General features: G+C 48.3%; 1 protein-coding gene across 2 annotated transcripts in view; it reads right to left on the reverse strand.

Moving 5' to 3' along the window:
- Nucleotides 1-13,330, reverse strand: part of SEMA5B (semaphorin 5B) — a 133,333-nt gene extending 120,003 nt beyond the window's left edge. For both annotated transcript variants that reach the window (XM_066347393.1, XM_066347392.1), the window contains exon 1: nucleotides 13,047-13,330. The gene's annotated coding sequence lies outside the window, so the exon portion shown is untranslated. The remainder of the gene's footprint in view (nucleotides 1-13,046) is intronic.
- Nucleotides 13,331-13,770: the final 440 nt, after the last annotated feature.

Here is a 13,770-nt window from a genome sequence, read left to right on the forward strand (position 1 = left end):
TGGCAGATGGTCTGGTACATAGTAACAGCTCAATAAATAATAGCTATTATGTGGAACAATAGGTCAGGGCACTGAGTGCTGCTATCCGGGGCTGGAGTTGTGAAGAGAAAAAGGCTAAGAAGGTGAAAGAGGAAACTTAAGTCTGGCGGTTAGGGCAGCAGAGATGGGGCACTCACCCGAGGGGCAAGGCGGCAGCTTGTGGAACTGACCGGAAGGTGGAGCCTAGACTCAGGCTAGGTAAGGATTCCCACCCGGGCTCGGGTAGGGCAAAGCAGCCAGCCAGTGTTTAACTTCAGAGGAATTCAGTGAAAATTGTTTTTTTTCCAGCTCTGAATAAAAATATTTTTTTAATTTTTTCACTCAACATCTAATGACTTCTAAGAAGTACTGTACTCTTACACTGGTTTTCAATCAAGCCAGGACCCAATCATTAATGTCTTCATATTTTCATTAGCCATTTACCCTACTTGATTGTAATTTTCTCTCATGGCCAGCTTAGGATCCACGTTTCACTATCACAATCATTTCTTTGAAAATGCTCAGGATTCCACTCCCCTTCCTGCCTTCATCGTCCTTGCAAATATCATCTCTAGGACTATACCAGAGTAGCTGGAAGGAGTCCCACAACTGGGTAGAGTAGTATCTTTGTTTCCTAAGACTATCATAACAAGTTACCACTCATTTGCTGGCTTAAAACAAGAGAAAATTACTTCCTCGCAGTTCTGGAGGCGAGCAGTCTGAAATCACCACTGGACTAACATTAAGATGGTGGCAGGCCACGCCCCCTTCAGAAGCTGCTGTGGGAACGTAGTTCTCAACTCTTCCAGCTTCCGGTGACAGCTTCCGGTGACAGCTTCCGGTGACAGCTTCCGGTGACAGCTTCCGGTGACAGCCGGCATCACCAGCAACATGGCCGCATCACTTTACTTTTTGGTCGCATTCCCTCCTCCTCCTCTTCTGTGTCTATAATCTTCCTCTGCTTTACAATTATTTAGAGTAGACTTGAATAATCCAAGATAATTTGATCATTTCAAGATCCTTAACTTAATCCTATCTTACAAAAATTTCACCATGTAAAATAACATTCACAGATCCCAGGATTCAGAATCTGATACCCGGGGGTTGGGGTGGGTGTATTTGTCACTTATAGTTCAAGATCTCAAAATTCAAGTAGGTTCTCAATCCTGCCTATTTTACTATATCTGCTGACTCTCCGTAATGACTATATACCCGCTCTCTCAAAAACCTTTCATATTCTCTTCCAAATTCCTCTTTTAGCTAAAGACTATGAGGCTACACACAATGTTTTCATTTCCTATCTTTCTAACCTCATTCCATGCCAATGCTCAATTGCTCAGTATGTACCAGCTGCAGTTCATTCAACACATGTAGCTCTTTGTTAATTCAGATTATTTTATGCGTCCCATTTCCTCTCTCTGATATGTTGCATTCCACTACTATTCCCCTCTTAGCCCCTCTTCAAACCAATACCAAGACTCTCCTTGCTTAACCCTCTGGTGTCACAAAATATCACTTTATATTATTTTTACAGAGAACATGATCTGGTTTCCTGTTTTCAATACCTCCACTTTTCCTACTATCTACACACTTCGTCTATTTAATGTAACTAAAGGCCATGATTGCTTATTCACCATTATATCCTGAGCATTTGGTCCAACGGACTTAAAAGGCACTCAATTATTAGTTCAAAAAATGAACTAATTGCTAGGATACAAATGATAACATTTAACAATTTTAGGTTGAAGTAGCTTTATGGGTGGAAATGTGACAAAAAATTTTTATTGCTATAGGAAGTCAGTCAAAATTGTCTAAATGGTCCATGTTAAAAAGAAATTCAAATATTTCATCTCTAGAAATCTATTCTGAGGAAATAATCATCGATAGGCACAAAGAATTCATAGTATGTATGTATGTATTTATTTATTTATTTTAGAGAAAGGAAAGAGAGAAGGGGGGTGGAGAGGAGTGAAAAGCATTACCTCAGAGTAGTTGCTTCTATGTTTCTTGACCAGGCAAACCCAGGGTTTCAAACTGGCAACCTCAGCATTCTAGGTTGACATTTGATCCACTGTGCTACCACAGGTCAGGTGGCACAAAGAATTATATACAAGGATGTTCACTGCAGCATTATTTATAATAGTAAAAATGATTCACAATCTATGTATCTGGCCCACATGGAATTCATTAAATAAATTATGGCACATCCATATGATTGACTACCTGGCAGCCATTACAATGCCTATTTTAGAAGAATACTTAAGACGTGGGGAAATTATCATACTACGTTAGGAAATGAAAAAGGCTGGCTACAAAAGAGCACAGACAGTACAATCACAATTTTGTTACATACATATCTAGGAAGAAATAAGCCAAAATGTTGAATGAGTGTGTATTACTTTTATAAATGCTTTTTAAGACAGAATGACCAAAAGGAAGTTATGCTGGGAAGGAGCTCCCACAATCGGCTTATGACAGAAAGTGATTAAATTCAGAACACAGGAACTCACACAATAGCTGTGATCTGAATGCCAGAAACTGTAGCTAGTACCTACTAGAAAGGACCTGGCTCTTTGCAAGGGCTGAGGGTGAAGAGATGCTGCATGCCACTGGCGTGAGGCCAAACAGAGCCCAGGAAAGAAGATTTAGGCCAGTGGCTCTCAACCATGGCTGCATATTAGAAGCTGAAAACACCAACGCCCAGGTCCAGCCTCAGGGATTCTGACTTCATTAAGGTCTAAGATGAGGCTGGTCATCTTTATTTTTTTTTCTTCAAAGCTCTTCAGGAGATTCTAATAGGAACCAGTGAATTAGTGTTACACTGGATCAGGCTACTGGTACCTGTATACAGAGAACACATGAGCCTTGCTTTCTAGACTGAGCCCAGCATGTAAAAAGAGGGTCACTCTGGAAGTTAGAACCTGAAAGAAAGCAGGTGACCCCAAGGCCCTTGGTCGATGCAGGAAAATGACTCTCAGCCTTGGGGGACATTTACAGAACTACTCCCTAAGAGCTGGCCCGTTGGGAGCTTTTGCCACAAGGACACTGATCTCCACTTAAGACTCCTGATGGGACCCAGTTATCAGCTGACTCTATAAACTGCAAGTACAGGTGAGTCTACCAAAGGGAGAAGGGAAGGAAGCTAGCATCCTGGGAAATCTACAGGAACCTGACTCTGCAGAAGCCGGAGCAGGTGATATTTTCCTCTTCCGTCCTGCTTTGGGGCAGAAACACACTCTGGCCAACAGAGCCATGTGTGACCCTTAAAGGTTATCTGCTTTGGGTGGATGAGGTCTCTCGGAGGCCTTCTAGTTTCTCCCAGGCGCCTTGAGGGAAGAGACGGAAAGGGAACAGGTTGCAAGAAACAAAAGTTTGTATTAAATGATAAGATCTCCCCCAGCCTCTCATTACAGGTATAGAGTTACTCAAGGGACCAAAAGTAGGGAAAGAAGAGGCCTGGGTTGGATGGTTTACACATGGGATCCATACATCCCTGAATAATTAAGAGCCAACTGCAGCCCTTTTGTACTCCTTAGAGTGGGGCTCCTGAGGGGCCTCCAGGACAATGAGCGGGGCAGTATGGAAGGAGTTTGGGCTCAGGTGGATTAGTGGGATTGCCAAGCAGAGTTGGGTCTAAACTGCTGTTTCACCAGCCATTTCCCTGAAGTTGCATCCCTAGGGACAGCCTCACGCCAACTCTGGCAAAAGAACACAACAGCAGATGGCCGAAAATGCTGGGTGATCAAACCATAACACAACTTTGCAATTATTGCGTCTATGTTTACACAGGATGCATGTGAGTATATTTACACACACACATACATACGTGTGCAGCGGATTTATCATTCCAAATGATGTTTGTTTCAGATGAAGGCTGAAAGGAAAATGCACACTCTAAATGTGCTGTGACTGGCAATCAGGTGGGTTACTAACGGCGGGGCTGGATGGTAACTAGAAACTGTCTTGAGACTAAACATCTACCATAAATAATCCACAGAAAGGGGAATGAACCACTCCTGGAAAATCAAGAAATGACTAATCTTCATTCTAAAAACCATTCACCTCGATGGCTAGAGAGAACCTTCAGGGTTGGTTCATCTGATATCTCATTTTTGCAGATGGGGAGTCTGGGTTTAGCAGAGGCTCTCCTCCTTCGGGAATTTAAACCTACCTCCTCTAATTTGATCCTCAGGGGACTGGCGAAACAGATGGTCTCCAGCCATCTTCCAGTACCAGCCCTTCCTATCACAGAAGACACCACAGAGATATCCTTGGTTCAAATGCAAAGATACTCTGATAATACAGTACCAACAAGGCTTCAAATTCAAATGAGTTCCAGATGCAAGTCTGATTAAGTCATCCTTAATAAACACAGATCAATGAGGTGGTGTCATAGCAGGACTCAGCACACAGCATTGCCTCTCAGGCTTTCCTTTGCTCAGGGAAAAGCCCAGTGAAATCCATGGCCTCCTGTTGCAAGTCAGAGAATGGAGCAGGATAAGCAGCCCAACGGCTGGGAAATGTGCTCAAGGTCAAACTTTCCCAAATCCAGGTTCCAGCTCAGTGATCCCTCCTCTGACTTTTGACACTGTGCCTAGCAGCAAATTGAATAGGAAACTATCTTCTATTTTCCCTCCTACTCTGAAGCTACCAAGTACAGGGATCTCTCACTGGTGAACCCCTGAGTAATATCAGAATTAAAGAGTACATTCTGCAAAGTTTGGTTTTCATGCCTCGTGCTCACTAAAGCAAGATACTAATGCAGAAGGAAGGGAAAGTGACATGGCAGAGCCACAGAACATTCTGCATCCCCGCTTCCCTTCGGAACTCTGCTCCCTGCCGGAGCTTCTCCCTGCCGCTTTTCAGCATTCAAGCCAGTTACAGGAGGACTTCTTCAGAAAGTCTTGGAGGACTCCTCCACTGGAGATAGAGAACAGCATACTCAGAGATCCCCTTCCAGTTTACCCATCAGGGAGCCATCTCCTCCACTGAGGCAGATGTCACCAAACCAAAAGTCAGAGAGAGGGACTTGCCAAAAGTATGGCATTATGCCAGTGAAATCCAGGGGTTGCCTACACACGCTGTAAAAAATAAGGCTCAATTTGGTCATTTCAATGGGACTCCATTCGTTGAGAAACTTTGGCCTCTTGTCATGTATTTAAGACTAAGTTAGTTTAGCTTCTTCATAAATTTAAGCCCAACTTAGTGATAGCTAAAGTCAAGTGCAAAGATCTGAATGTGAAGAAACTCATTCAGCAGAGCAGCGTTTCTCAGCTGCCAGTCCACAGACCAGACCGTTCTGCCAGAAATGTTGTGCCAGTCCTAAAAGAGTTAACCACCCTGATGTTGTAGGAAGATTATAGACCCAATGACCTTAGTTGAATTTGCCTATGCTCAGGGTGATTTCTGTCTTAGTGGTCCTGAAATAATTTTGTTTTCACCAGTCCCCAAGGGTAAAAAGACTGAAAAACACTGCATTAGAGATAACTACAGTGTGTCCATAAAGTCATGGTGCACTTTTGACCGGTCACAGGAAAGCAACAAGACGATAGAAATGTGAAATCTGCACCAAATAAAAGGAAAACTCTCCCAGTTTCATACCTATTCAGTGCAGTTCGATGTGGGCTCACACACAGATTTTTTAGGGCTCCTTAGGTAGCTATCCCGTATAGCCTCTACAGACTCGTCACTGACTGATGGCCTACCAGAACGGGGTTTCTCCACCAAATTGCCGGTTTCCTTCAACTGCTTATCCCACCGAGTAATGTTATTCCTATGTGGTGGCACTTCGTTATAAATGCGCCGATATTCACATTGCACTTTGGTCATGGATTCGAATTTACTGAGCCACAGAACACATTGAACTTCCCTCTGTACCGTCCACATCTCGGCTGGCATGGCCGTGGGCTGCTCCGCTGTATACACGGTGTTACATCATCATCTGCGCATGCGCACATGCTGCCACATCATCCTACAGAAACTGGGAGGGTTTTCCTTTTATTTGGTGCAGATTTCACATTTCTATCGTCTTTTGTTGCTTTCCTGTGACCGGTCAAAAATGCACCATGACTTTACGGACACACTGTATTTTCAACATACACACAAAGTCATTGATTGACAAAGACAGGCTAGTAATCAAGGCGACTGAATGAGGCAAGGGCTGGAACCAGGACACACTGGGTTTCAGGCCCTGCAGTATAAATAACCAATACTCCTCCCAATAGATCTCATTCCCCGATCATCAAGTACCTGGTTTTGCTTCTGTCTATACCACAAGTACGAAGCAGATGTTCAATTCCACTTGATGAGTAAGGAATCTCAGGCATAGAGAGGGGACTTGGAAGTAGGGAACAACAAGCCCTCTTAGCCCTCCCCTCAAGTCCTTTGGACAACTCCATATTAGCTGTCAGGTCATGCAGACAAACCCACAGGAGGGGGAAGCCCACAGTAAATTCTATCATAGACGTTAAGGCAATGCTAGTAATTGTGTTCTAGCATTCTGATTCACCTCTACTCAGGGTAGACAGAGAAAAAACTTGTCTACTGTTGTATCCATAGCTCCTAGCACAGTGCCTGGCACATAGTAGGTGTTCAGTGAATGACAGACATCTGAGTTTACTGCCACTGTTGATCTCATTTACCTTGTAGCCAGGCAATAAAAAAGCCAACACTTGCCCTGGCCGGTTGGCTCAGTGATAGAGCGTCGGCCTGGCGTGCATAAGTCCCGGGTTCGATTCCCAGCCAGGGCACACAGGAGAAGCGCCCATCTGCTTCTCCACCCCTCCCCCTCCTTCCTTTCTGTCTCTCTCTTCCCCTCCCGCAGCTGAGGCTCCATTGGAGCAAAGATGGCCCCGGGCGCTGGGGATGGCTCCTTGGCCTCTGCCCCAGGTGCTAGAGTGGCTCTGGTCGCGGCAGAGCGACGCCCCGGAGGGGCAGAGCATCGCCCCCTGGTGGGCGTGCTGGGTGGATCCCGGTCAGGCACATGCGGGAGTCTGTCTGACTATCTCTCCCCATTTCCAGCTTCAGAAAAATACAAACAAAAAAAAAGCCAACACTTGAAGACCACGGGGAATATCTGACTGTTGGGGCAGCAGAACTCAGTCCTCAGTCCTTCAAGGCACTACAACAAGGTAACAAGCACTTATAACACTGAGGAACAATTCTTTTTTCATTTTCTGCTGCATGAGGTTTTAGAACTTTTTCTATATATTTCTGCATCGCTGATTCTAAATCTGAAATCCGTTTTTGGTGCATGCTCCAGTTTTTATGCAATTTTAATTTCTTTTTGTTAGTTAATGGCATGCATTGGTTTTTAAATTGGAGTTAAAGGCCAATGACTCTTGGATTGAACATAACCACAAGGCAATTAATGTTTTACAAACATCACTTTTACATAATTGCAGTTGTTTTAAATGTAAAAAATTATTATCTGATAAAAACACCCTCTTATTTTGTTTTAAGATTGAATCATGGCTACTTCGAGTAGGCGTAAATGTAAGAACAGTCCTGACACCTTCTGTTATATATGTGGCTATTACACACTTCAACGTCAAAGGTGCAATATTTCATCATTTGTGACACGTGCATATACTGCCTATTTTCAAGTTCCCCTTGGCGATCAAAACAAGAATTGGGTTCCTCATATTGTGTGTCATAATTGTGAGGAAATGCTTCGTGACTGGACAAAAAGAAAACGTAAAGGAATGCCCTTTGGTATTCCAATGGTTTGGTGTGAACCTAAGGACCACAGCAGTGACTGTTATTTCTGTCTGATCCATACAAAGGGCATCGGCAAGAAAAAACGGCATATGATTGCATATCCTAATATTCCTTCAGCAATACGACCTATCCCACACTCTGAGACACTCCCATTTCCAGTTTTCAATGGTTTTATTTCTTCTAAGGACAAAGAAAGTGAACATGGTGATCAAGTATATTTTGATAAGATGCATGAGGAAATGGTTGTAGAATCTGAAGAGTCTTCTGATGCCAACCAGTCATTAACCCCTCAGCAGTTTAGCCAACCCGAATTGAATGACTTAGTAAGAGATTTGGGCCTATCAAAGAAAGCAGCTGAGTTATTAGCCTCTGGGCTTCAAGAAAAGAATGTACTTCACCAGTCAGCTAAAGTATCTCATTTCAGGAAGCGTGAACAAATTTTTGTGGACTTTTTTTCCGAAGACAAACACTTTGTTTACATCATATCAGTAGTCTTCTCAGCCAGCTAGGTGTTACCACTTACAGTCCAACAGAATGGTGGCTATTTCTTGACAGCTCTAAACGGAGTCTGAAATGTGTTCTCCTACACAACGGTAATGTTTATGCAGTGGTTCCAATTGGTTATTCAACTCATCTGCGAGAAGATTATAATGACATAAAAATTGTCCTTGACTTTCTGAAGTATGAGGAGCATAACTGGATCATTTGTGTGGATCTTAAAATTTCCTGCTAGGACAACAGAGAGGTTTCACGAAGTATCCTTGCTTTCTGTGTTTGTGGGACAGTCAAGCTCGGGAGAAACACTAGACACAGAAGGAGTGGCCGAAATATGAAGCTCTGGAAGTAAGGATGCAATATATTGTGAATGAACCTGTAGTTAATCGAAACAGGATCATTTTTCCTCCACTTCACATCAAACTTGGCTTAATTAAGCAGTTTGTTCAGGCTTTGAATAGAGAAAGTGAATGCTTTCAACATATTATTTCTGCTTTTCCTGCCTTGTCTTTCGAGAAGATAAAAGCAGGTGTATTTGATGGACCACAAATTCGAACCCTCATATGTGACGAAGAATTTGCCAGGAAGATGAATAAGGAGGAGAAAGCAGCATGGCAGTCTTTTGTGGCAGTTACAAAGAACTTCCTTGGCAACAAAAAAGCAGAAAACTATGAACTGGTTCAAAGGATGCTGTTGGCTTTCCTCGACATTGGATGTAACATGAGCGTTAAGATTCACTTCTTGAACAGTCACCTTGATAAGTGTCCTGAAAATCTTGGAGCTGTTAGTGATGAGCAGACTACTGCTGGAGCGTCAAACGAGATTGTCCTCAATAAGTACACAAACGCAAGAGCTACAAACGCAAATTTTTGCCTGAATAGAATTTAAATAAGTTTTGCGCAAATTTTATGATTAAAATAAGTGTTTTAATATGTTCTATTTTGAAATTGTAGACAAATTCTGATAGTCATATATTTTAGTGTATTAGTGTATTTACCGCATTATATGAATTATTATATTTTCACAAAAATGATGCCCAAGAAGACATTCTACTTCATTATGTTAAACTAAATGTTGAAAATTTTACAATAAGATGAAAAACTAAAATCTTGAATTGCAAAAAAACCCTGTAGCTTACAGAGAAAAACTAATGTCAGATTTGAGATCAGCACACTCGAATTAGGTAAGAACAAGTGTTTTTGTGGATGCAACAAAAATTTTGTTCCCCGGTGTAATTGAAGATCTTGTCCTTTGCCCTTTCTGTCCATTCTATCATCTCAAGTCCTCAATAAAAGTAGTGAATTGGTTGATTATATAGTAGTGATCTAACTTGCCATCTTATTGACCTACCTGTGGGATATAGGAGGGTGACCAAGATTAAGAACAGGATCTTATGATCAATATTCAAAATAATTCAACCAAACAGCCTCTTTTTCACAAATGCACAGACTCTACGAGTCGTCAGCCTTGCCAGGGTGCTCCTCCATAAAGGTCTGCAATTCCTCTGCCCCCTTGCTGAGGCTCCTCTTTCCCCTTTTAAACCCTAACCTGGGGCTCAGAAATTTCTGGATATTCCTTGGATTCCCAAACATCCTATGTGAGCTTAAAGTCTTTTCTCTTTCAGCCCCTACACAAAGCTTTACTATATTAGAAGAAGCAAAAACTCATGGTTGGATTTTTTTTCCCTTTCTCCTAAAGGAAAAAATTGGTATACACCCCCTGGGTTCCAGGGCTAGAGGTGGAAGGGAATGAGCAGGAGGCCTGAGTTCCAATCCTGGCTCTGCATCTGAAATCCTGTATCAATGGATATGAAATGCTAGATCTATGTAAGACAAGATGGCTCCCTGACCTCAAGGAACTCATCATCCCACAAAGAGCATCCCAGTGGGCCCTGAGAACAAAGGTGAGCTGGCGGTCCACCAGGTCAGAGGGAGGACCAGGCTGTGGGATGTTCCAATCAATCCCCAAAGGACAGGGAACCATGATAACATGTACACACAGAGATGAGATCACTTCTTTTATTTATTTATTTATTTATTGAGATCACTTCTTAGAATCGTAATTTCTTAATCTGTAAATATAGGGAGTCAGACTGCTCAAGGGCTGCACACTGGTTTTGTCTGGACCATTGTTATTTGACCAGTTTGCCTTTGAATATCCAGTTGTCCCAAGGCCCAGCCACTCTAACTGCTTGGTTAACAAACACATTGTTACCTGCCTGCCTCCGTAGGCATTTGAGTTTGTGACTCCCTGACATGACCATCTCTAAGCTCTCCTCCAGCTTTGAAACTCAGTAAGAAGTTACTAAGAGAGGGACCTTCAAACAAGCCAGGAAGGGTACCCCAAGACAAAAAGGCTTCTGTGATTCCTCCATTCTCAACTGGGAGGGGGCAATCCACATAGCCAGGCTGGACCTCTGGGCTTCTTTGCCTTTCCAGCCTGCTCTAGAAGTGGAAAGGGAGCCCCTCTCTGTCCATCCCTTCTCCTGTGCCACCCTCCCTATACACACAGCTTGTGGGGAAGGGGTCAGAGGCAACAAGCCCAGCTCTCAGTCCCACCTGAGTCATCAGGCTTTCTTCAATCGGTTCTCTCCTAAACCCTAGGTCACCATGGCACCAAGCCCTTGCTGCCTAGTACTGCCTATGCATTTCTATGTTCATGTTCTTTTCCCTACATACACAAACTCACACGGCTGGTGAATTTAGCAGCTCTCTGTGCACGGCCTCAGCCTGGTATCTACCAGCACCTAGCCAGGTACATTGCACACACACACTAGGTATTTAAGAATGTCCACAGTGATGGCAATGATGGATATTTTCAGCTCTGGAGGAGGAAGGCTCGGGCATGACTCCCTGGAAAGAGAACAGAGATGGACTATCTGCCATCCCTCACAAACTGGTGGTGGTAGCTGTTGATGGAAGAATAGGACTTGCCTGCTCCACGCACACCCGCACCTTTCCCAACCTGGCGCAACCAGAGCAGCCCTTCTTCCTGAGCGGTCTCCCCCCCAAACGGTACTTCCTGCTGGCTCTTCTGCCCTATGCCACAGAGTGGTGGCAAACTCCTTCACTCTTTGATATTTTATCTGTCTTCCTTCTCCCTTCCGTCTCGGTTGGAAATCTTGATTTGGAGTAGGATACTGCTGGCTTGTTCCAAGATGCTTCTTAATCTGATCCCCTTTTTCTAAAGACGTCCAGTTCTCAAGCTCAAGTTCCCCTCCGCCCCTTCCTCAAGGTCATCTATCCCGGTTCAGAAAAGGTGGGAGGCCACTTTAAAATGTCAAGAAAAAATGAGGTCAGGAGTGGGATAAGTGAGGGGAAAGAATGGAAGAAAATAGCCCCCCAGATGAGGGGAAGTGGGGGTGGGGAGGACACAGAGGAGGGGATGGAGGGCGCTGGAGAAAGGAGGCTCTGCCTAGGGAGCAGAATGAGGCCGGAGCGGGGAGGGTGGGAAGGGCGGCTGGGAAATGTGGAAGGAGGCTGCATTTTCTAGGGGCTGAGAGGAAACTACGGCGGGTGGGGCCGCGGAAGGTCGGGTCTTGCTGGGGTCTAGACGCAGGCAAGCCTCCAGCCCCCCAATCCCAGTTGCGTTGGCTCCACCCCACGGCCGGGAAGGAGCGCATCCCGAGGGCGGCAGCCCCTCCCCGCTCCCGCCGCCCGGCGCCCACCGCGGAACGCCTGGAGCGAACCGCAGCGCGGGGCAGCGCCCGGCGGTGACCCCTCCCTCCAAACTCGGGGCGCACTGCAGCTGGGCGCGCTGGGCGGGGGCACGGCCCAAGGACGGGCGCCGGGGAGCGGGGAGGAGGCCAGGACGGCGCTTCAGGTGGCTCCTCCTCGTAGTTGAAAGTTTGCGGCAGACGAAGGAACCGACTCCATCCTCCCTAAGCGGCCGACCCGCGGCTCCGCGCAGCCGGGCGCCTCCGCTGCAGCCTCACCCTCACGCTCGGCGGGTCCAGCGCCCACTCCCCTCGGGGCTCCCGCCCCGCTCGGTCCCGGGTCCCGGGTCCCGGGTCCCGGATCCCGTCTCCGGGCTCCCTCCCTCCCCGAGCCGCGCGGCCCCCGCCCCCGCCCTCCGCGCTGGAGCTCCCGCACGACGTGAGCGGAAAGTGAATGGGCCGCCCCAACCACAAAGACGAATTACCATGAGAAAAATAAACCGGGAAGCCGCCGCTCGAGCCCCTGATCCCGCCGCCGCGCCCCTGTCCACCAGCCGAGGCGGGGACGCCGGGCTCCCGAGCCGCAGCGTCCGGGGCCTGGCGGGGCAGCGGGCCGGGGAAGAACCGGGGCGGGGACCCTCCGCAGGTGCCGGCGGAGCGGAGACGGCCGCGAGCGAGAGATTTCACACTCCGCGCGGGCCACGCGCTCCCACGCGCCTCGCCCTCCGGCACTTTCCCTGCGACGGGCTCACTCGCCCGCCCTCTCGGATCCTCCATCTCGGCGCGGTCTCAGAGCCTCCGCCCGCTCTCCCTCGGCCATTCATTCGGCCGTCCCCTCCTCCAGGCCCGGGCCCCCGATGCGGCCGCAGCCCAGAAGCGCTGACCGCGGCCGGGCGAGGGCCCGGAGCAGCCGGACTCGGAGCGAGCCGGCGGCGGGAAGAGGCAGCGCGGGGGGCGCCCAAGCCGAGGCATCAGCGGGAGACGCGGGAGTCCAGGGACCCCCGCTCCTCCCGTCCGGAGCCTCCGCCACCCGGTTCCAAGTTGCCAGCGCCCCCGGGTCCCTACGCCTCCCTCTCCCCTCTCCCCGCCGAGTTGCTCAAGTTTGCAACTTGCAGCCCCAGCCCGCGCGGGGGAAGCGCCCGAGACTCCCGGGACTCACCTCCGCGCTGTGGACGCAGGTGCCGGGTGCCCGGTGGCTCCCGGCGGCTCCCGGTGGCTCCCGGCTCCCGGCGCGGGGGAGCAGAACCAGAGGGGCTGGCGGCCGGTCTGGGAATGGGGCGGCCGCTCAGGAACGGCCCCGGCTCTGGGCTCGGCGCTCCGGTGCAGTCCCGACCCGGGCCCGCGCCCGCTATGCTCAGGTCCCGCAAGCAGCCGCTGGACGCGCGGCCGACCCGCCCGGCTCCACCGAGCTGGGCTCTAGCAGCCGTCTTCGCGCTCCAACTAGCTCCCGACCCGGCGCGCGGGTGCGAGCGGGAGGAGGAGACCGAGGCAGCAGGAGGGAGGGAGGGAAAGGCGGTGGGGGAGGAGTTGGGAGCGAGCGGAGAAAAGGAGGGGTGCGGGAGAGAAAGAGAGGAGGGGGTGGAGAGGACCCGCGGCGGTGGACGTTTCCGTCGCCAGCCCCGAGGCGCGCGCTAGAGCGCGAGGGGGCGCCCTGCCTCTCCCGGTCCCGCGCTCGGCCCCACTCCTTCCCCTGGCCTGCCAAGTGTGTGGTCCCCTCGGAGATGGAAGTCCCGTTCAGCAGTCGGCATTCCAGCACTGCCACCCAGGTCCCTGAGATCACTTGCTACCTTTTGCCGCGCCCTGCCTTACGGTCCTCGGTACCCTCCATCTCGAAGCTGGCCCCCTCCCGCCCCGGACCTGATCCCATCCGAGCCCTGCCCACC

Source organism: Saccopteryx leptura, chromosome 8, assembly GCF_036850995.1.
Source record: "Saccopteryx leptura isolate mSacLep1 chromosome 8, mSacLep1_pri_phased_curated, whole genome shotgun sequence".
Lineage (NCBI taxonomy): Eukaryota > Metazoa > Chordata > Mammalia > Chiroptera > Emballonuridae > Saccopteryx > Saccopteryx leptura.